At 35.4% G+C, this 21519-nt stretch overlaps 1 protein-coding gene across 3 annotated transcripts in view; it reads left to right on the top strand.

Annotated features, from left to right (window-relative positions):
• cno (adherens junction formation factor afadin) overlaps positions 1-21519 on the top strand; it is a 941963-nt gene that overhangs the window by 571664 nt on the left and 348780 nt on the right. The gene's annotated exons all lie outside the window — the stretch shown is intronic.

Raw genomic sequence — 21519 nt, 5'->3', positions numbered from 1 at the left:
ATAGTCAGGTTTACAGCCTTTTCTTTTTCAGACCATCCATTCGCTCTTGCGGCTGATTCGAACTGTTTCATGTAGTTGTTCCATGATGATTTTCCGTCGAAAGTTGGGACTTTAACATGAATAGAACCTCCACTTCCTTCAAATTTCGGCCGTGTCTCCAACTTACATTTCGTCTCGTCTTCTTTTGTCTCTAGTGTAATTGGATTGTTTCCTCTCTCTGCCGTCCCTGTTTCCTCCATCTTCCTTTCGATCTTTTTCATCTTTTCTTCGAAGGCCAACTTATCGGCAGCAACTTGATTTTTTAACGAAGATATTCTATCGTCCAGGGCAGACATCTCAGAAGTGACTTTAGAGATTTCCGAAGAGATGTTAGCAGAAACTTTGCTTTCCAGGGACGAAATCTCGTTAGAAACTTTGTTTTCTAATGACGCGATGTCACCAGAAACTTTGGCTACATCAGAAGAAACTTTCGAAATATCGTCAGAAACTTTGTTCTCTAATGATGCGATGTCACCAGAAACTTTCGAAATAGACGAGAGGACAGCATCTTCAAATATATAAGTCTCTGCATCTAGTCCTTCTTCTAGCAAAGCGTTCTTTAGTCGTTGGACTAACTCAGCCTTTTTTTCCGGTAGAAGCTAATTCTCTGTCTTCGAGATGTCTTCTTAAATTAGTCACTGGGAGCTCATAAATCGTAGCCATTTCCACAATTTCCACTTATCCCACTTCTGACACCACTGTTAAGTCTTTTATTTATTTATAATTATTTATATTTTGTTGTGAATTCTTTAATTTATAATGTCTTGTTCTTATCTTAATTCATTAAAAGGCACAATAATTTATATCAATTTATTTAACGAATAATACACATAATTTATATAGGCGAGCGTTACAATTAAAATCGCGGCCGCAGGTCTTCAGAATTAACTGTTCCTCCATATAAAAATGTTTTATTTATATACATAAATCGCCGTTATCTCGAAACGTCTAAAACCTTCTTGAGTAGACTGGACGGCGAAACGGTAAGGGCAAACTGGATTTCCCATCGACTCGCCTCAAACTTTCGAAATGTTGTTTTTTTGGAAGCTTCCGTTCAGATCTGGCACAATCTACAACATAACAGAATTAGTCATAATATTTACAGTTATTTTAGGCCAGGATATTTATCGTAACACTATCATTACAGAATGCACATCACAATTTACCTGCTACTTTAAATATATCTAAACACATTAAACTTGCAGACAAGAATTTGTACGATCCTGCTAATATTGACCTACTTCTTGGCAAGGACACATTTTGGGACTTATTGTACATTGGTCAAATTAAATTCTGAACCAACTTTGGTCTCATATTACACAAAACAAAATTAGGTTGGAACATTTCAGGTCCTATTTATACCACTAAATGCTCTAAGCAAACACAGTATTGCTACGTTTCGATTGAAACTGACATTGACAAAACCCTTACTAAATTCTGAGAGTTGGAAGGATGTCCTAAAACTACCTGTTTTTCAGATGATGGCAAATTCTGTGAAACTTATTTTAACGAGACAACTTTCCAACACACTGACGGTAGAGTTACTGTATCTATTCTTCTCAAACATCACTTTTCCTGTTTGGGTGCCTCAAAAACTAATCCTATCCAACTATTTCTTTAGTTGGAAAGAAAACTGGAGCGAAATCCCGATCTGAAACGACAATATCATGCCATATATAAACAAATATATAAAACTTGGTCACATGTAAATTGCCACTAAGACAATTACGGATTTTTTACATCACGGTGTTATATGAAAGATTCCATACCATACACCATACCCAGACTTGAACTATCCGGTGCTCTTTTACTAATTGAAATTAATGACAAAATTAAAACTTTTCTTATATACAGTTTAGAGAACATGTATTACTACTGGTGCTACTGTACAATTGTACTTTCATTTTTTTCAACACTTCGTCTCACTTATTAAAACTTGTAGCAGTATACAGAGTATCACAAATACAATGTTTAACTAATCCTAAACAATGGAGATACATCATCACCTCCGACAATCCTGCTGATCTTTTAAGAAGAGGTATTGATACAAAAACACTTTTTACTTCTGAATAATGATTTCATGGCCCTGCGTTTCTTGCTAACTCTGAGAATGAATGGCCCTACTCATACACTAACACTTTTACTTCTGATTTACCAGAAGTAAAACCTGCTAAAACTTTTTTTGCATCACTTTCCGAAGATTTTGACCTTTTCACTTGGTTTTCGAGCTTTTCCAAATTTCAATGAGTCTTTGCCTATACACTACTAAAAATAATACTACGAAACTAACTTTATTCGTATTGTCCAACTTCAACACTTTTATAACAAACAACACTATTACAACGTTTCAAAGCTATAATCAAAGATGGTAAATTGTTGGGCTTAAATCCTTTCTTTGATACTTCCACTAAGACCATACGAGTTGGGTCTACTTGGGTAAAGCCAAATTCTCAATATCATAATTGCACACGATTTTCTTCAAATTAGTTATAGCACGTCGTATATCCTCGTAGCTTGCCTTATCTGTATACGACTTCCTGGTCACCATATAAAGCAGAGATCGAGGACCATCTTCTAATCTCAGTACTCTTCCAAACTTAGGCTGCTGATTTTTTAACTCGTCCAAACGACCGAATTTCTTATAGAATACGGACAAGATTCCTTTAGTCATCTCAAGGTCTTTGGCAACACAGTGCACTAGGGAGGCGTTATGTGGAACACTAAAAAGATTCTGCTGAACTTCTGTGGTCACGCCGAATCTAGCACTCTTTCTCCCTGCGTAATTTGACATAAATTCATTAAAGCTTGGTGTCCGGTGATCTTTAGTCTCGTGTTGAAGGATTCCTGCTTCTTCTGTTTTATTTGAGCCAGCATAAGGTGCAAGACGATTTATGTGAACTACTTTCGGTTTACCTTTCGGCAACTTCTTAATTCGATATATTCCGTAATTTATTCTCTTTTTAATTTCATACGGACCTTACCATTGTCTGCAGTTTAGGAGACAAGCCTCGACGACGATGTGGATTATAAAGCCAAACAAGATCACCTACTTTAAAGCTTTCATTCTTGCATCGAGAATCATATTGATCTTTCATTCTGTCACTGGCTAACTGGATGTGTTGTCGGGCAAGTTCATGAATGTTGTTTATTCTTAACTTCAGGCGGTTGACATAATCTTAGCTTGCAACATGTTCTTCGGAAGGTCTGCAGCCAAACTCTAGGTCGCAGGGCAAACGAACTTCACGACCTAACATCAGGCAGGTTGGAGTCTGGCCTGTAGTTTCATTTACGGCCGAGCGGTAGGCTATTAGGAATAAATGAATGTGCTGGTCCTAATCTCTTTGGTATTCTGATACAACTTTGGACAGGTGTTTACCCATCGTTCGGTTCATCCTCTCGACCATTTCATCTGGTTGAGGATAGGGGGGTATCGTTCTGGTCTTATTGACACCAATCACTTTACAAACGTTTTTCAAGAGGATTGATTCAAAGTTTCGCCCTTGGTCGGAGTGAATCTCCAAGGGAACACCAAGTTGGCTACAGAATTGTTTAACAAGTACCTCTGCAACAGTAGCAGTTTCTTGATTTGGTATCGCAGAGGCCTCAATCCATTTCGTAAAATAATCCATGGCTACCAGGATATACAGGATACAAAAGTAAGAATGCTGCGATGCTACGTCTTTTCTGTCCTTTTTTATGGTGTTGAATCGTGGACCTTGAACGAAGATATGTACAGAAAACTGGAAGCATTTGAGATGTGGCTATATCGGAGAATGCTTAAGATCCCGTGGACTGACCGAGTCACAAATGAGGAGGTCCTCAGAAGAATGAATAACAATCGAGAAGTACTGACCACCATCAAATCTCGAAAGTTACAGTTCTTCGGACATATTATGCGAAATGAATCCAGATATGCTCTCCTTCAAGCCATCCTGCAAGGAAAAATATTTGGAAAACGAGGTCCAGGAAGAAGAAGATCATCTTGGTTAAAAAATCTCAGAATCTGGTTTAATACAAAATCTGTGCAGCTTTTCCGCGTTGCTGCAGATAAGATAAAGATTGCCATGATGATCGCCAACATTCGTAACGGATAGGCACATCAAGAAGAAGACTAGGATTTATTTATTTCCATCATTCGTTTCTGGAAATGCACCTACAATGTTGATTGCTAGCTACTCTTTTTATAGGATTACCAACATTGTACAGTTTCATGGGTGCCCTCTTTTTACCAACTGGGCCATTACTGGTTACACACAGTTCACCCAATAGAACCGTTCTTAAACGTTTAGCAGAGTCTTCGTAATACCAAAGTGTCCACGTGATGCACCGTCATGCAACTGTCGCAATACTTATGACACTTTACTTTTAGGTACAATCAACTGAAGCTTAGATTTTGTACCATCATTGTTCTTAAAGGTTCTATACCGAAGATAATTTTTTAATACTAGGCCATTCCATTGGCTCCAGTAAGACTTGACTTCTGGATTACATGCACTAATGTCTTGCTAGGAAGGTCTTTCACTTCGACTCATCCAATCCAATACTCTTTTTATATATGGATCATCTGCTTGAGCGTCTGTAGCTGTAATTTGAGACAGTGATTACAATTAGCACTGCATGGCCGTCTTGACTGAGCATCAGCATTTGAATTACTTGTTCCAGCCCAGTGTTCGATCTGTTCCAGCTTTCTGACCGTTGTATTATTTTATTGCAATTAACGGCGAATGTGACCTACGTCGCCATCATTCCAACATCTGGGTTCGGGTCTCTTCGGCATCGTGTTACGAACTACTTTCCGAATTTCTTCCAATATGTTGTATGGTACCTCCGGATAATCAAACCACGCTATACGGGCAACATCTGCTTCTAATTCTTGCAAATTCTCACTTGCTGGATGAATTCTACTTCTTATTTGTACTTTGTGTACTTGCTGTAGACGGGTATCTCCGTAACGTTTGTCTAGTCGAGTGAACAAGGTCTGAATATATTTTTCTTTACCCTTAGCAATCGATCTGGGATTATCCGCAGCGTCGCTTCGTAAAGCAGCAGGAAAGGGCCTTTTCATGTCCTGTTCAATGATTGGCTGTCACAATAGCTTCAAATTGTCTAAGGTATATGGACCAAGATGACTTTCCATCAAATGGTGGCAATTTGAATCTCATATGATATGTCGTTTCATCTGATTCTTCTTTTATTACAGGATCTAAAACTACTGCATTAACTGGTGGTAGCACTTATTAGTTGTCATGCTCTCTAACTGTTTGATCTTCTTCTACCTTATCGAATGTTCTAGAAACTTCTTCAAATTTCTCATTGTTCTGACTATATACTTCGTCGAATCTTTTAGAAACATTTTCGATTTTCTCGTCGTTTTGCCTAGCTGCTTCTTAATAATTTGAGACACGTTTCATCGAATCTTTTGGAAACATTCTCGAATTTATTATTTTTGGTAGAAGTTTCCCCAATCATTAGAGAAACATTTTCAAATTTCTCATCATTCTTTCTAGAAGTTTCTTCGATCATTTGAGCATATCACTTAATAAACATATTAATTTTCATAAAAATCTATGTTTAAACAAAAACTATTACTTTTAGAGAAAAATTGCAAAAGGTATTTTTTGTTGAAAATTACCCAAACAACGTTAAAAAAATGTTTTACGGAGGCAAAAAAGGTGATTTTTGGAATTTGTTTAAACAATTTCTGCCCAAAAATTCCACCGGTACCCTTCAGATTTGTTGGGGACATTTTTGAACAGGAATTTCTTTTTTTTCAATAATTTGGGAAAGTATGTAGTATTTATTTTCATATTTTACATTTAATATTTTTCTTTTACTGTACTATAATATGGTCTTATTTAATGGTCTATTCTTACTAGTTATTTGCTTTAAAATATATTATTTTCTTCTATTTAGTAAAATCTCATTGTTAAACTGGCTTAAACACATGTCTGTTTTTAAGTTTAGAGAATCGACTTCTCTTTGTTATGTTGGGTCACTTCCTTGCAAACTATAGAAAACGCTGTAAAGTATCATATTACTGTGACCATTAAGTCTAAAGAGAGTTAGATAAAAAGACGCATAGCAATAGCAAACAGAACTGTTCACGGCCTCCAGAAACAATTAAAAAATAAAAATATAAAACGTTCAGTAAAGCTTAATATATACAGGACCTTAATAAGACCGGTTTTGATGTATGGAGCTGAAACGTGGATCTTATCTCAAAATGATAAAAGACTTCTTGGTATTTTTGAGAGAGAAATTCTTAGAAAGATTTTTGGGGCCGTAAATGAAAATGGGCTATGGCGTCGAAGATACAACTTTGAACTATATCAGTTATACACCGATCCAGATATTGTGAAATTCATTAAAGTGCAGAGACTTAGATTGGCTGGACACATTGCTAGGATGTCAGATCACGAATACACGAAGAGATTAACATTTTCAAAACCAGAGGGTACAAGAAGCAGAGGACGACCACGAATGAGATGGATTGATGATGTGGAAGAAGACCTACAGATTCTAAGGGTTAGAAGATGAAGGGAAGTTGCCAGGAATCGACAGGAGTGGCGACTTCTTTGTGAGCAGGCCAAGATCCACAACGGATTGTCGAGCCACTTATAATAATAAATAATAATTAAGTTAGATTATCGCCATTCAAAAGCGCCTTACAATAGAGTTGATTTATGGGATGCACTTGCCCCATGAACCGTTGACCACCCCTTAGAAGTTGTAGGTGCAGATTTTTATCCTTAAAAATGCGAATACGTCCTATTGAGACAGCGTACCGAAAGCATATCCAGTTTATCGGTTTTCGTCCTTCTTTTTGCCTCGGTGCTGGGCGTCCGTCGCGACGTGGTACCGTTCTACTGCCTGCTATATTAATACACCAATATTTCAAAAGGTAAGTATATTCTTTGTACAGATAACAGTAATGAGTAAACCAGCAAATTTTCGTAATTTTTTCACAATTATGTTTTGCAGGAACTTTATTGTTATTTATATTACTAACCTCACCTAACGGCAATGTCGTTCGTATAATTTACTAACGAGGCGCTGCTAACGCGACGGCTTTAGCGCTCATATAACAGTGCCCTTAGATAGGAGTTGTTTATCTATTGGTTTAATATCTCGTTTATAATCAGATTGTATCCATATTTTTATTAAAAAATGGTTATACAAATAGGTATATAATACAAGATAAACTGACTGCTGCAATACAGTTGTGTTCCCTCAGTGCGACAAAGAAAACTGACGCAAAGCAGTCCCTGCATCTCTTTCTAATGGGCGATTATCTTCTCATTGGTCATTTAAGTCACGTGGTCGATAAACCTTTCGCACTTTGGGAACGGGCTGGTACTGCAACGATCAGTTTATCTTGTATTATATGTCTATGGTTATACATAACACACAGTATAACCAATTAGTTAGGTTACGTATATGTCAGTTTGTGCAAGTGGCTAAAATCCCAACCCACGTTATTTTTATTCCACAGACTAATTTGGTTTTTTTTTCGATGGCTCTACATTATAGTTTTATATAAAAATTAGTCTTCTTCTTCCTATGTCGTCTCCATTAACGGAGGTTGGCGACCACATTTCTAAAAGTTTCTCTGTCCTTTGCAACGTTGAATAATTCGTCTACAGTCATGTTTGTCCAGTCTCGAATATTTCGCAGCCATGACTTCCTCTTTCTACCTATTCCCTTTTTACCATCGACTCTACCCTGCATGATGACCTGCAGAACACTATATTTATCATTTCTCAGTATGTGTCCAAGGTATGCAGTCTTGCATACTTTTATTGTTCTCAACTAAAATAAATTTCATATAGGTACTAAAAATTAGTACCTATATGAAATACTTTTGATGATGACTCATATAGTCTCTTTACAGTTATTACGGTTTTTTTACTTTATACGAGTAAACTGTTTTATTTATATAAAACTAAAGTTTTATTGCATTCTGCGTTCATTCATGTAAGTTTCTCGCGCTGCTAACTCGTGTTTTTGAACGTGTAAACACAATTTATTGTTGCGATAGTCGATGAACTCAGTATCAAACACCTGCAAATCGTGTTTTTAAATATACAAAGGATTTGAATTGTCTGGCGCATCATCCCTAATGCGACACCACAGTTGTGTCGTCGTCGTACATTCTCAAATATAACACGACGACGCTCCATGTTTACTTTACTCGCTACGGGGTAATAGTAGGTGACGGACGCGGACACGGCGTCGCGATATTGGGACGACCGCTTTCCAATCGACTGTCGACGACGTCGTTCGTACAAGTCTTCAAGTGATTGTTGTGTGTGTGTTGATATTTCCAACCGATAACCTTGTTTTTTAAAGAAATAAAAATCTATTCTACCGTGATATCAGAAAAATAAGAATAAATTAAGAAATATAAAATTATATTAAAGTGTGACAATAATAAAATTGAAGCGAAATAAAACAAAAATTATTATATTCGTTAACAAATTGTGACAGTGCTCTGCTTGTATTGTTTTTATTATACACACAAAAATTGAATTTTGTAGCTGTATGGGTATGTTTAATTTATAATGACATCCCCACCACTTTTTAACAGAAGAACTAATTCATTCAGTATAAATAATATACTTTTCTGTGTAGGGTAGGAGTCAAGATATAAGTATGCTCAATATATTCTTTTGCGGGTTTAGTAGTTTTTTTTTAGTATTTGATTGGTATGTTAAAAGTCCATTATATTTAATATTCGACCAAAGGACTGCATTTTGGCCTTCTGATTATCCTGATTATTCTGATTATCTGTCCTGATTATGTTATTAAATATGTTATTCAATCGTCCCCATGCTCTAACCAAGCTGAACCTATTATAATCATGAAATATTACAGTATTAATAATTATAATATATTAATTAATTTATAAGCCTTCTCATCAGTATTTGATTCATACATCAATGAATCTGATATTACCACATTTGTTTTTGTATTTATACATTGCACTAATTTTCTTTATTGTTCTATACAAGTTCTCCAATTTGTTTGGATAAGCGGTTGATGGAAATTTTGTTACTCCGTTGCACCTTTTGGAGGAGTCAATAAAATTAAGATTGTGATTTGCTTACTTAGAGAGGGTTTTGTTTGACTGCAGTTTAATTTTATGACGGTTATGTAAATGTTTCGGGTATTTAATTACAGACTAAAAGCCTATGGGACATTTTTAAGGGGTCATTTGACGCTGCATGAATCACATATAAATCAATACTACAATATGTAAGAACAACTTTAGAAACTGTGTTATCATTTTTTATCGGTACAGGTGACTACACAAGTAAGGTAAACTTACCACTCAATGGGGCTGGGGGGGGGGGGGGTTGTCACTGCTACTGGTACCAATATTTTTGTGCGGTATTAGATCGCTGATCATTATTTTTGTATTACTAACTACCTAAGTTATAAATGCCGTGCAAATACCTGTGTAGTCACCTTTACCGATAAAAATTGACGGCATAGTTTCTAAAGTTGTTATTAAGTATTGTAGTATTGATTTATATGTGATTCATGTTAAATCAAATGACCACTTAAAAATGTCCCATGGGTTTGTAGTCTATTAAGATAAGATAATTTTTGGTAACTGAACTTTCCAGAGAAATGTCTGGCATAAGTTTATAGGAAATGTTTTAATTTAATAAATATCATCCGTAAACTGTTTTGTACTTTATGAAAAATTACTTTTTTTTAGTATATGTCTGGGAGTTCTTTTTTTTTTTAAACAAAAGACTTTGATTTTTCTTTGTCGTTTGATTTCCTGATTCTAATAGATAAATCAATAATTATTAGTCAATTTATTACGTATGTAATCACCTTTTAATCTCTCTTGTTGTAGCAACCAGTTTTTATTTCACTCTTCGTGACTACGTAATTACCAATTAAGTTATTTTATAAATTTTAAAATTTATAAACGTTAATTTGATTGAATTGTGATCAATATATCAACTGAAAAACATTTATCTTTTTTCGTTTTTTTATCTGTAGATTTTTTCAGTGGATCTAAGTTGAAAAAATATTCTGATGATTTATCACGAGGGTAGTGAGTTGTTTATGTCGAAAATCATGACAAATTCGGACACTCAGTTAGTATTGATACAGTCTAAGCTACAGACGTATTGCAATTTTGTTGTTTGCTTTTAAAATTATTTTTGTAATTCGCGGTTACTTGATGCAAATTTATATTCAACATTTCCACATAATATTATCAACTTGTCATTTTTTACTGAACCATAAGCGTTCTCAGAAAACCCGACGGTTCATTTCGAATATTTGGTTTACCTAGTTCTACCTACCTAGTTCATCTTTTTTATTCTCTAGTTTAAATTTAAAAGTTACGGTTGAGTGCATGGCCTTCTGTTATCAAATGTTTGACATATGTTAAGTTGGTTTTGCCGTTGACACAAGTAGCTCTATATTCCGTTTTTTAACTACTGTCGTAGCTCTATATTCCATTTTTTAACTACTGCCTGTTTATTAAGGTATATGGAACTAATGTTTGCATACTTTTTAAATGGTAATGCATGTGGTATAAATTTAGGAGTTATTCTCAAGATTTCGAAGCAACAAATAGATGCTAGGAAAATTGAGATAAACCAAAAAGCTGAAATTATTGTTCACGACTCCTCTGTACGACGAGTCATAGAAAGTGGTAGAAAGTTGGCCAGAATCGTAAAAAACAGATGCTTCCATGATGAAGGAATTTTACAATTGGAATCAATTATACCTAAGATGGCCTGTTCAAGATTGGAGAAAAATCCCAGATGAGAGCCAATATTTGGCATATGAACAGCAATTTCGTTTTGTTAGAATAAGTGACAACGAAAAGCTCATATTGTTAAAAAAGTTAAATCCGTTGAAAAATGTGTTTTGCGGTTTCTTTTTTTATTATTATGACACAATCTTTAGCAATTAAAACACAAATAAAGTTCTATAAGCTAATTTACTGGCTGCGGAGCAAGGGGCTTGCAATAGTTTGTAAATGACAGTTCTTGTGTCTCTTTAAGTTTGGATTTTAGTGGATTGTTTAGCCTGTTTATTGTAGTCTTGTCTGCTGGGGCATGGGTTTGGTGCCATTTGGTCCTAGCTTTCCTTTTTTGAGCTACCATCTTTTTAATTTCAGCTGGGATGTATTGGGCTTTGCTACCTGTATTGTTCGCAGGTGTAGCATTTTGTACGGCCTCCATAAGAGTGTTATTTAAAGCCGTTAATGTTTCGTCTATCTCCCTTGTTGTTTTGAGGCTTACATATAGACTACTATATTCTTCTAATTTGCTGCGGTATTTTTCCCAGTTAGTTCTCCCAGTGTGTAGCCTTGGTGTGGCAGTTTTGTAGACTATAAAGCTGCTGATGATTGCTATAATTTGGGAGTGGTCAGATGAGAGATCATAGTTCAGCATGACCTCCATGTAACCAGGAGAGATGTCCTGAGTGATTAATAGATCCAGCAGATCAGGTGTTTTGTTTGGATCCGATGGCCAGTATGTAGGAGAGCCTGTTGACAAAGGGTGGTAGTTGTTTTCATGTATTAGGCTTACTAGTTCTCTGCCTTTAGACGAGATCCAAATAATATATGTTTGCTGTTGAAGTCTCACCCTGCAATAAATTTATGTCCTAGAGTTTCGAAGAAGTTTTTGAAGTCTTCTTTCTTTAAGTTGTATCGGGGTGGACAGTAGACTGCTGCGACTGTTAGTTCTTAAGACCTCATACTGACTTTGATAACTGTAGCTTGCAAACAATTTTCAGCATACTTTGGTAGTTCTGCATGTTTAATAGTATTTTTTATCAGAATAGCTGATTCAGCGTGGGCTGTATTGTCTAGGTGGTTTGAGGAATAGGTTGTGTAGTGGGATATCTTGAAGTAAGTTTGACTTGTGAAATGGCTTTCACTTATTAACATAATGTCAATTTGGTTGTGTAGTAGAAATAACTCGACATCATTTTTGTGCTTTGAAAGTCCATTGGCATTCCACCCTGCTATTTTAATGAAGCTATTGAATTTTAGATATAAGCGTTGTCAGCATGTTTAGGACCATGCTGTTTTGTTGTAGTAATTGTTGGAACAATTAGTCCGGTCCTAACATATGGTTCAGAAACCTGGACTTTAACAAAAAGCAATGAAAACATGTTAGGATGTTTCGAAAGAAAAATACTAAGGCGCATCTATGGAGCGGTAAATGAAAATGGTGTCTGGAGAAGACGATACAACTTCGAACTCTATAGGATATACCAGGAACCAGATATCGTAAAACACATAAAGATAGGACGTCTGAGGTGGGTAGGCCATGTAATGCGGATGGAGCAAACCGACCCAGCTAGAAAAACGCTCCTTGATAGACCTATTGGTCAAAGAAGAAGAGGAAGACCCAGAACAAGATTCCTAGATAACATAGACCAAGATATGAGAAATATGGAAATACGTGCTTGGCGGAGGAAGGCGATGGATAGGGACGACTGGAGAAAAATTCTTGGGGAGGCTAGGACCCACACAGGGTTGTAAAGCCAAAATGATGATGATGATGAATTGTTGGAACATGTTTTTGAATTCCTCTAAGAATTTGTTCATCATGTCATTAATGTTTGATTGTTGTTCCGTACCATTTCTTACTGCATTAGCATAGCTGCCTTGCGATTGTTTTTTGTAATGGGTTAGAGGCACTGATGTTGCTGTACGTATTGTAGGTCTAGTTGTTGTATTGTTAGCGTTTTGTTGAATATTCATACGATTGTTGGCATTGTTTGGCTTGAGTAAGTTATGATAGAATTGGCATCCTTTGTAGTTGGCTGGATGGGCACCATCACATAAACACAACACAAAGCAGGGGTGTCTTTACTTTTTTTGCAGGCTGACGTATTGTGTTCTCTACCACATTTGACGCACACAAATGGTCTGTTGCAGTATGATCTTGAGTGGCCATATTGCTGACATCTCATGCATTGGGTGATCCCTTTTGTTATTTTTGAAGGTTCCACTTATATAGCCCTATTTTGAAGATTTGTCAGTTTGTAAATGTCTTGTTTCTGCTGGTTCTAAGTCGACGAAGAATATGTTCAAAGGTTGTTTCGTTGTTCTACTTATCCAATTCATCGCGTTTCTAACCTTATGTAAATTTTTTGCCAATTCAGTTTTTATTTCATCGATGTCCATTGTATGGTGTAGGTGTTTGATGACTATTCTATAGGCACGCTCTTCTTTAGGTTGATAAGTGTGGTGTACTACATTTTTGTCCCTCATGTATTTTATTATTTTCCTATATGTGTCTGGTGTATCGCAACTTATCTTTACCGTGTTGTCTGCTAAGGATTTTGTGATGTATTGTGTGTTTTCTGTTATTAGATCTATTTGTTTTATCATTTCATTGTATATAATTACTCCGTAGACGTATATTGGAGGTGGTTTTGATGTTTTATTTGCGTTTTTGTTAGTTTTCGTGGATTCTTCTTCCTCTTGGTCTGGGAGTGTTAGAGAACTATATTTGTTATTTGTTACTGTCTCTGATGGTCTATTTGTAATATCCACTCTTCTTCTTTTCAAGGTTTTTTTGACTACTTGCCAATGATTTTCTTTATTTCGCTCGCGCTTATCAAATCCTAAGAATTCTTAATCGCTAGTTGATGATCTTCTATGTGGATGTTGGCTATTATTTATTGCATAGTGTGTGGGAATTTGTTGAGCTTGGATATTCTGAGTTTGCTGGTGTTGAGGTGTTTATGTGTTGCAGGGTGGGACATCCTGTATAGTAAGTCCATTATTTGTTGACAACATTTGTTGGTTGTAATTAATTTCTGGCTCATTAAAAGCAGGTAATGTATTCATGTTTTATCTGCTGGTCAATTAATTGACCACTTTTATCATAACATTGATCAGTAAATTTGTTTTGTTTTTGTTTTTGATTTACACTTTCCGTAACACTATTGATAACGGGAGCAATCTACTGTATACTATGAAAGTCAAGCGGGTACTGTTTTTTCTTCAAGTAGAAAAATTATAATAAATTATTTCTTCTTCTATTATTTTTTTTTGAAAGTCTGTGGGCTTTTGTAAAAGCTAAATTTCGTTAAATAAATTACACAATAAAATCAAAACTGATTGATACTGTAATCTAAATATGGTTTCGAGACCAGTAAGTATCATCAAAACTGTAATTGTTAATTTTCTGAACTTAAAAAGAAAAAAATTTTAATTGTATATCAAAACACATCCAAGAAATAACAAAAGCTAAGGAAGGACATACATAATACTAAATGAAAAAGAGCTGTTAACCACAATAAAAACAGCTGAAATCGACTACCTCGGTCACATCATGAGGAACAGCGAAAGATATGGGTTGCTGCAATTAATTTTACATACGTTACTTGCATACGACCGATCATGACATATGGCATAGAAGTGCGCGAAAATACCAACAAAACGAAACAGACGCTAAGGGTTGCCGAAGTGAAAACCCTAAGAACAATAGTGGACAAAACAGGAAGAGACAGGGTGAGAAATACAAACGTCAGAGAGCAGTGCAAAATTCAAGATATTGTAAGATGGGGAAGGCAGCTTAGGATGTGGTACAATCATGTAAGACGAATGGATGAGAATAGACTTCCAAAAATTGCCTTGAAAACAACCAGCCCGGTGCCAACATCCGAAACTGATAGGCACTACGAGTAGAAGAAGGGAGGACATATCTCATATTAAAACAATTTAAATTGTATTATTTTTAGGTCTACCATTAGACTTTGTTGGAATATATAGCATCCTTGTTTCAATAATTTTTGAATGTATTAGATAGTTAGTTTCATTCTCTTAATACTATATATATATATATATATATATATATATATATATATATATATATATATATATATATATATCTTACACATAAGCTTCGTATATCTTCGTTTTTATCTGCCAAGCATTTTTCTACCCACTCCATCATACCTAATGAGTAAAACTAAGTACTCGTATATACTCAAAGGAATCTTCTACACTGTGAATGATTGACAATAATATTTAATACATTCATAATAAGTTGTCGATATATTTATTCCAAATGTGCTTGTCAACAAAATTTGTAGAAAAATAATACGACCTAACAACATATTGTCTATATAACAATAAAGGTGTGCACAATGTTTTCAACTGAAAACAAATATTTAAGGAAGCTAATCGATGTCTGTTTAGGTTTTGCTAACGTATTATATTTTCTCAAACGCACTGATAATACAAATATTATGTAATCAGCTATGATATATAGTAGTAATGTTCTATTTCTATCGTTAAGAGTAAAATAATAGAATGTGCATAAAACATATAAAAAAGAATAATTGATAAATAATAAGTTTTGTTCCCTAGTCCAAAATTTGCAGATTTTGGGTGACATGCCTAGACTCACTCCTTGTAGTCATCTTTACGAAATTCGGCATTTTAGTTTATTAATTTCCTATTCCTTATTATAAACAACATGCATGTATTTATGTACGTGTTTATTTCACAAACTTATTGCAAAAATGTATAAATTACAGTAGGCAAATAAGTTTACAACAAAATATTTCGACCAACACTTTTAAATACACCCTATAAGAAATGTTCTACTGATATTATCTAGTATTTGGGAGTATTTTCTTAATGGGCAAACATTCTTGGAGTCGATATATGTAACAAAAATGACATAAAATTTCTTGTTTGATTACGTCACGTTAAAATTGCTGTTTTACGCGAACTCCTTATGTTTCTTATTTCCCTTTAAAAGGTTTGTAACGGCATAAATACAATTAACATAAATGGCATAAAGGCAATTACATTGATTTTTCTTGTGCCCGGATATCGGATTTTCGAGTGCGGCGGTGTAGTATTATTTTTTTTATATATTTTTTTGGATTTTTTATATCTGTCTTCTCCTCAGGATATCTCTAAACTTTGAGAGTGTCTGATCTTCCTATGCGATATTATTACGGCGATTTGTTTGAATTTTATTAGGATGGTAATTTTCTGATAATAATTTCAGGTCAATCTATTTTGAAATGATTAAGGGGCTTAATCTTCTTCCCCTAAATCAGAAGAAACAGTATACATTCTAGTTATGTGATCATAATTAAAGGCATTTTTGAAATAATACTTAAATAAAGTTTATTGAAGTTAATTAACCTGCTGAATAAGAGCAGTTGTATGTGATAACAGGAACTTTATAGAAATAAACTCGAGTAAGTCATAAACCTTGATTACATCCATTCTATGCTTGATCCAAATGTTGTATGGATTTAAATAAGCTACTGTTACTCAGTAGAAATGTATTACAATTATTATAAACAGTATATTTTTAAATTGTTCGTTAGATGATACAATTACCATTTATTTGCCTTTGAATAAGAAATATTACAACTTACAGTAGTTAATAAGTGATCGGATGATTCACCGGTGTGACTGCTTCGTTCGGCAGTTGAAACGTAAGAGAGGACTTTTTGTGTGCAATCTTTCGCAGAATTAAATTTTGGACAGCGCAGTGTTGCAGCGAGGGGAAAGAGGTAGGAGCGTTGTTGCAAGGTTGAATTAAGTCCGAACATACTCCCCGGCCGTTGAATGTCTCATTCAGTAATAAGGTAGAACGATAAGAAAATAATGAAATCAAATGCTTAAGTTAGAACGTGAGAAGATACAGAAGACCTAAGATATATGAACAAGAAAATAAGCAAGAACAAAAATAAAGCAATAAACAATAATCAAAATTAAGAATCTTGAGGCAAGGGACATGGCTTTATGATCTGCCTAATGAAGACTCCTTCACTGGTTCGAATCCGTATAGCTCTGACCTTTTCGTCTAAGCCAGGAAATATTTCTAATATTCTGGCCAAAGGCCACTTAAGGGGGGAGTCTCATCCTCCTTCAAGAGAACAAGATATTTTTAAATTTTCTTTAATTTCAAACCACTTGAGCCGTCCCTGTAATCTGTTTAGGTAAATATTACAAGTAAAATTTCTTCCAAAAGTGCTGTTGAAGCTGAGTACAGCGTTAAAAGAGGTACAGTCTATTTTAGGTATGTAAGTGATTCCTTGTTCAGGGTAAGAAGTGAGTAGTGCCTATAAGAAAATGTCCCGGAGTCAGGCATTTTAAGTCGGCTGGGTCGCTAGATAGAGGGCAAATTGGTCTGGAATATAGCCTCTATCTGAGTTAGTACAGTAGCTAGCTAATTCTGCAAAAGTCAAGTGGGCGTTGCCTAATATTCAGCGAATATGATATTTTGTAGATTTTATGGCGGATTCCCAAATTCCTTCCCAATGAGGACTATGAGGGGTATCCACTTCCATTTTATTAGTCATTAGAGAGAGAGAAAGAGGATACGGACTCAATATGGACATCTTTTGTACTCATTCAGATAAAGAGTGTCACATAACATTTTGTGAGAGGGGCCTTCCGAAAGCGAGATGTTTTTATCATAAGTGGTTCACCATAGTCGGTCCCAACATTTTGGAAGGGGCGTGAGGTCGAAACTCTTTCCTTTGGTAAATCGGACATGATTTGCTGTGCAGGTTGTGTGCGAAATCTAAAACAAGTAGAGCAATTTTGAATAATTTTCTTAATTTCCCTGAGGCCATTCAATGGCCAAAATCTTTGTCTGAAGTTGGAAAGTAAGGCTTGTGGTCCGACATGGCCAAGTCTAGTATGTTCGTTTGAAAGCAATAGAGTGACTACATGTGATTTAAAGGGAAGTAAAATAGAGTTTATGTGATATTCTAGAATGTCTGCATTTTTTAAGCGTCCATCGACAAATAAAAAACCAGAGTGATTCATGAATGGGCTGAGATTTCTGAACTGAAGTGTTGGTGTTGAACAAATTTAGAAACTATTCTATGCCAAAAATTTTCTTCGGTAGGTTTAGTGATAGGAAGTGAGATTTTTCTCTCTTCTGGTAAGTTGCATTCATCAATTTTTTCATTACAATGAGCGAGATTTGGATTGGGGTCTTGCAAAAATGAAGGGCCTGACCATCATAAATCTAATATTAAAATGTTTTGAGCTAGTAATCCTCGAGATGGTGAGTCGGCAGTATTTTCTGCAGATTTTATGTGGCGCCAGTGAAAGGCATTTGTCAATTCAGCGATTTAAGCAACTCGATTGGAAACAAAGGTATTCCAGCGAGATTCGTGAGATTGTATCCACGATAGTGATATCCTTGAATCGCTCCACAAATTGACACTAGAGAATGACAGTTTGTTTGATATATGTCATATATTGATATGATTTTTTTGATGAGTTTTGAGAGAAGTAACATGGCACAGAGTTCAAGTCTAGGTAGGGTAGTCCTGATAGGGCTTACTCGAGATTTTCCTGTAACCAGTAAACCACATGCAGGAAACTGTGTTATCAGTAGGGACTGGATTATATGGTCTAAAAAATGGTTAAAATATGCATGCAACATGCACTTAAAAAGTAACCAAATATGCCTTTATTATATGCAATATGCATTTATATATGCACTTATTCTAAACTCTTATTCTAAATGCACTCATAACTAAAAATTAAAAAAATATTTTTTAATTTTTAGAGCTTGAGATTTGGTGAGAAATAAAATTATAGTATAACTTAGTGAGTGTTTATTTCTTACTAGATTTAATAAAAAAATATAAATGAAAATTCACAAGAAAATGTCCTCGTTCTTGCTGTTACAGTATATAATCATAAAATGTTCAATATTTTCAAAAGTAATGTTATGCCTTCTATCTATTAGTATAGAATATACTATTAGTATATCTATTAGTATAGAATAGTGCCATAAATATGGCACTATTCAACCACGTCCCCCATCTAGTCAACACTGGTTCCGGTGGCAAAGGAATATCGGGAAGCATCTCCCTATATATTTCTACTCGCAATGGTGCTTTTAAAATACTTTCTTTACATTGTTGATTAAAGTGTTTACATCTGGCAACTCGAGTCTAACTCTCTCTGCCACCCTGTTTAAACCACGCGCTAAGCATGTACAATGAATCAAATTCGAAAAAAAAATCTTAAGACTAGTAACAGCTTTAACCATGTAGGAAGCGGCATCGCTAGTAGTAGCAAAATTTTTTCAGAAGGTACTTGATTCGGTAAAAAGAAATTTGTCAAATATTCATTACCAAATCGAGCAATTGTTGCATAGTTGGTTTTTTCAAAACATTTTACGCTGATTAAGTACGACTTGTTGGAGTCAGCTGAACTGTTTAAAACTCCAATAATTAAATTCGTGATTTGCCGACCCTTGGTGTCAGTAGTCTCGTCGACAGATATCCACAGATATTCATCTCTTACCCGGCTTTTAATACCTTCAATAACGTCTTTGTAAGATGCCCTCACATATTTCTTGCGAAGAGTTGAAGAACTTGGTACCTTTGCTGACTTATTTTCAACTTTACAATATGTTTTCAAAAAATTTTGACACACCTTGCTATCCAATTTATACAGTGGGATATTGCAACTTACAAAAAATTGCATACATCTTTTGCAAACATTTCTTGCCCCGTCGATGTGTGACGATTTTAAATAATGTTCTTCTACAGAAGCTGCTGGCGTGGTTTCTTGAAGTCCTTAGATAGTTTATATTGGTGGAGAGCCGTTTTCAGGTGTTGGGAAATTTGGAATTTTTTTTCATATGGAATCTGTAATAAAAGGTTTAGTAAATAGGAGTCTAATACAATAATATGGACTTCAAATTTTTAAGATAACTTATATTTTTTTTCTCGAAACTAAAACTACCGCCTAAAAAACCGTACTAAAAAAATAAATATGAAGAAGAAAGAAATAAAATTCTACAACAATGTGACCAAAATTTACAGACAGATCAAGCCTGGGAACAAATTAAATCTGCCGTAGGAGAAGCTATCGAGAAAATAGTTAAGTGCGACTCCAAGAGAAGTACAAACAAAGATTGGTTTGACGAAGAGTGTCAAGCGATAGCAAAGGAAAAGAAGAAGATCAGACAACAAATATTAACAGATAATAGAGTGTAAAAAACAAGAATATAGAAAAATTCGAGGAAGATTGAAAGCTCTGTGTAGAAGGAAAAAGAGATACCACAATGAGTTGAAATTAAAAGAGATAGAAGAGAAGTTTAAAAACAAAGAGGTGAGGTCGTTCTATCAAGAAGTTAAAAAGATGGGAAAAGGTTACCAAAGCCACTGTAGTTATATGAAAGGTAAAGACGGGGAAATTTAATTAGTGATCCGGCAGAAATAATGACGGAATGGAAAAAACATTTTAAAGAATTATTAAATGGTGACGTGGAGCACGAAGCAGTAGACAACTGGACGGTTGGAGAAGATGCGATAGTTGAAAGGCAGCCTACAGAGGAGGAGGTGGTAACAGCAATACAAGAAATAAAAAATATCAGAAGTCCTGGTAAAACTGACATATGCATAGAAATGATCAAGTTCCGAATCGCTGGATGACAAAGGAGGGTCTGGTTTAGCAGGTAGACGTTCGGCGTAGACTCGGCTATGAGAGGGCATTTTAAAGTACCTAAGGAACTATCGCCGGGAGTACGAAGAACGAATCCTGCACTAAGGTCAGTCAGGCAGCGTCCTGGACTGAGATGTTTTTTGAAGATTCCAGACCCCCCCTCTATAAAGACGAAAAAAAACTAGAGTGGATAAGGCAATTCTTTTTGTAACGTGAGTGTCAGTTGGGGCTTCAGGTACTGAAATTGAGAGTGTGTCCGGAGAAGGGTTCCATGAAAGTCCTATAACTTTATTAGAAGCATTTTCGATTTGGATATCATATAAAATGGGTTGATCATTGTTACAATAGTTTTTAGTGAACTTTGTGGAATTGGAAACCCATTTGTGAGTTAAAATGCAAGCACTGCCTAGAACGGTATTTTATTCGTGTTATGTGGTTTCTAGAACAGTTTCAGTTTTGGCACCACAGAGGATGTCGTCTACGTAAGTTTGTGTAAGGCTTCACAAGCGAAGGGGTATTTTTGTATATTAGTGGATGCAAGCTCTTTTATAGCCCGAGTAGATAAGAAACTTCAATATCTGAGGCCGTACGTTACGCTAGTAAGTTCAATGAATTCAAGGGGTTTAGAGGAATCATCTCTCCACAGTATATTTTGCAGGAAGGTTTAATTTGGGTTGATATTTATTTGACGGTATATTTTTTAATCAATGCAGAGAAATAGAATCATTGGAAAGTAGACACGACTCGTTTAATCCCCACAAGAAGGTAAAAGAGGCAGCAGGAATGTACAAACCCAAGAGATCAGGACATATGACTGATGATCATGGCGACCCGGTAATAGACATTGAACAAACAAAAAATATATGGAAGAGATACGTTGAGAAGACATTCGATGACGACAGAGATAACAACCAGATAATTATGGAACACGACACAGGACCACCAATCACTCAATACGAAGTCAAAGCCGCAATTAAAGCAACCAAAGCAGGCAAATCACCAGGGCCCGACAACTTTCATTCAGAATT

This window comes from Diabrotica undecimpunctata, chromosome 8 (assembly GCF_040954645.1).
Source record: "Diabrotica undecimpunctata isolate CICGRU chromosome 8, icDiaUnde3, whole genome shotgun sequence".
Lineage (NCBI taxonomy): Eukaryota > Metazoa > Arthropoda > Insecta > Coleoptera > Chrysomelidae > Diabrotica > Diabrotica undecimpunctata.
This window is presented reverse-complemented; position numbering and strand designations above follow the sequence as displayed.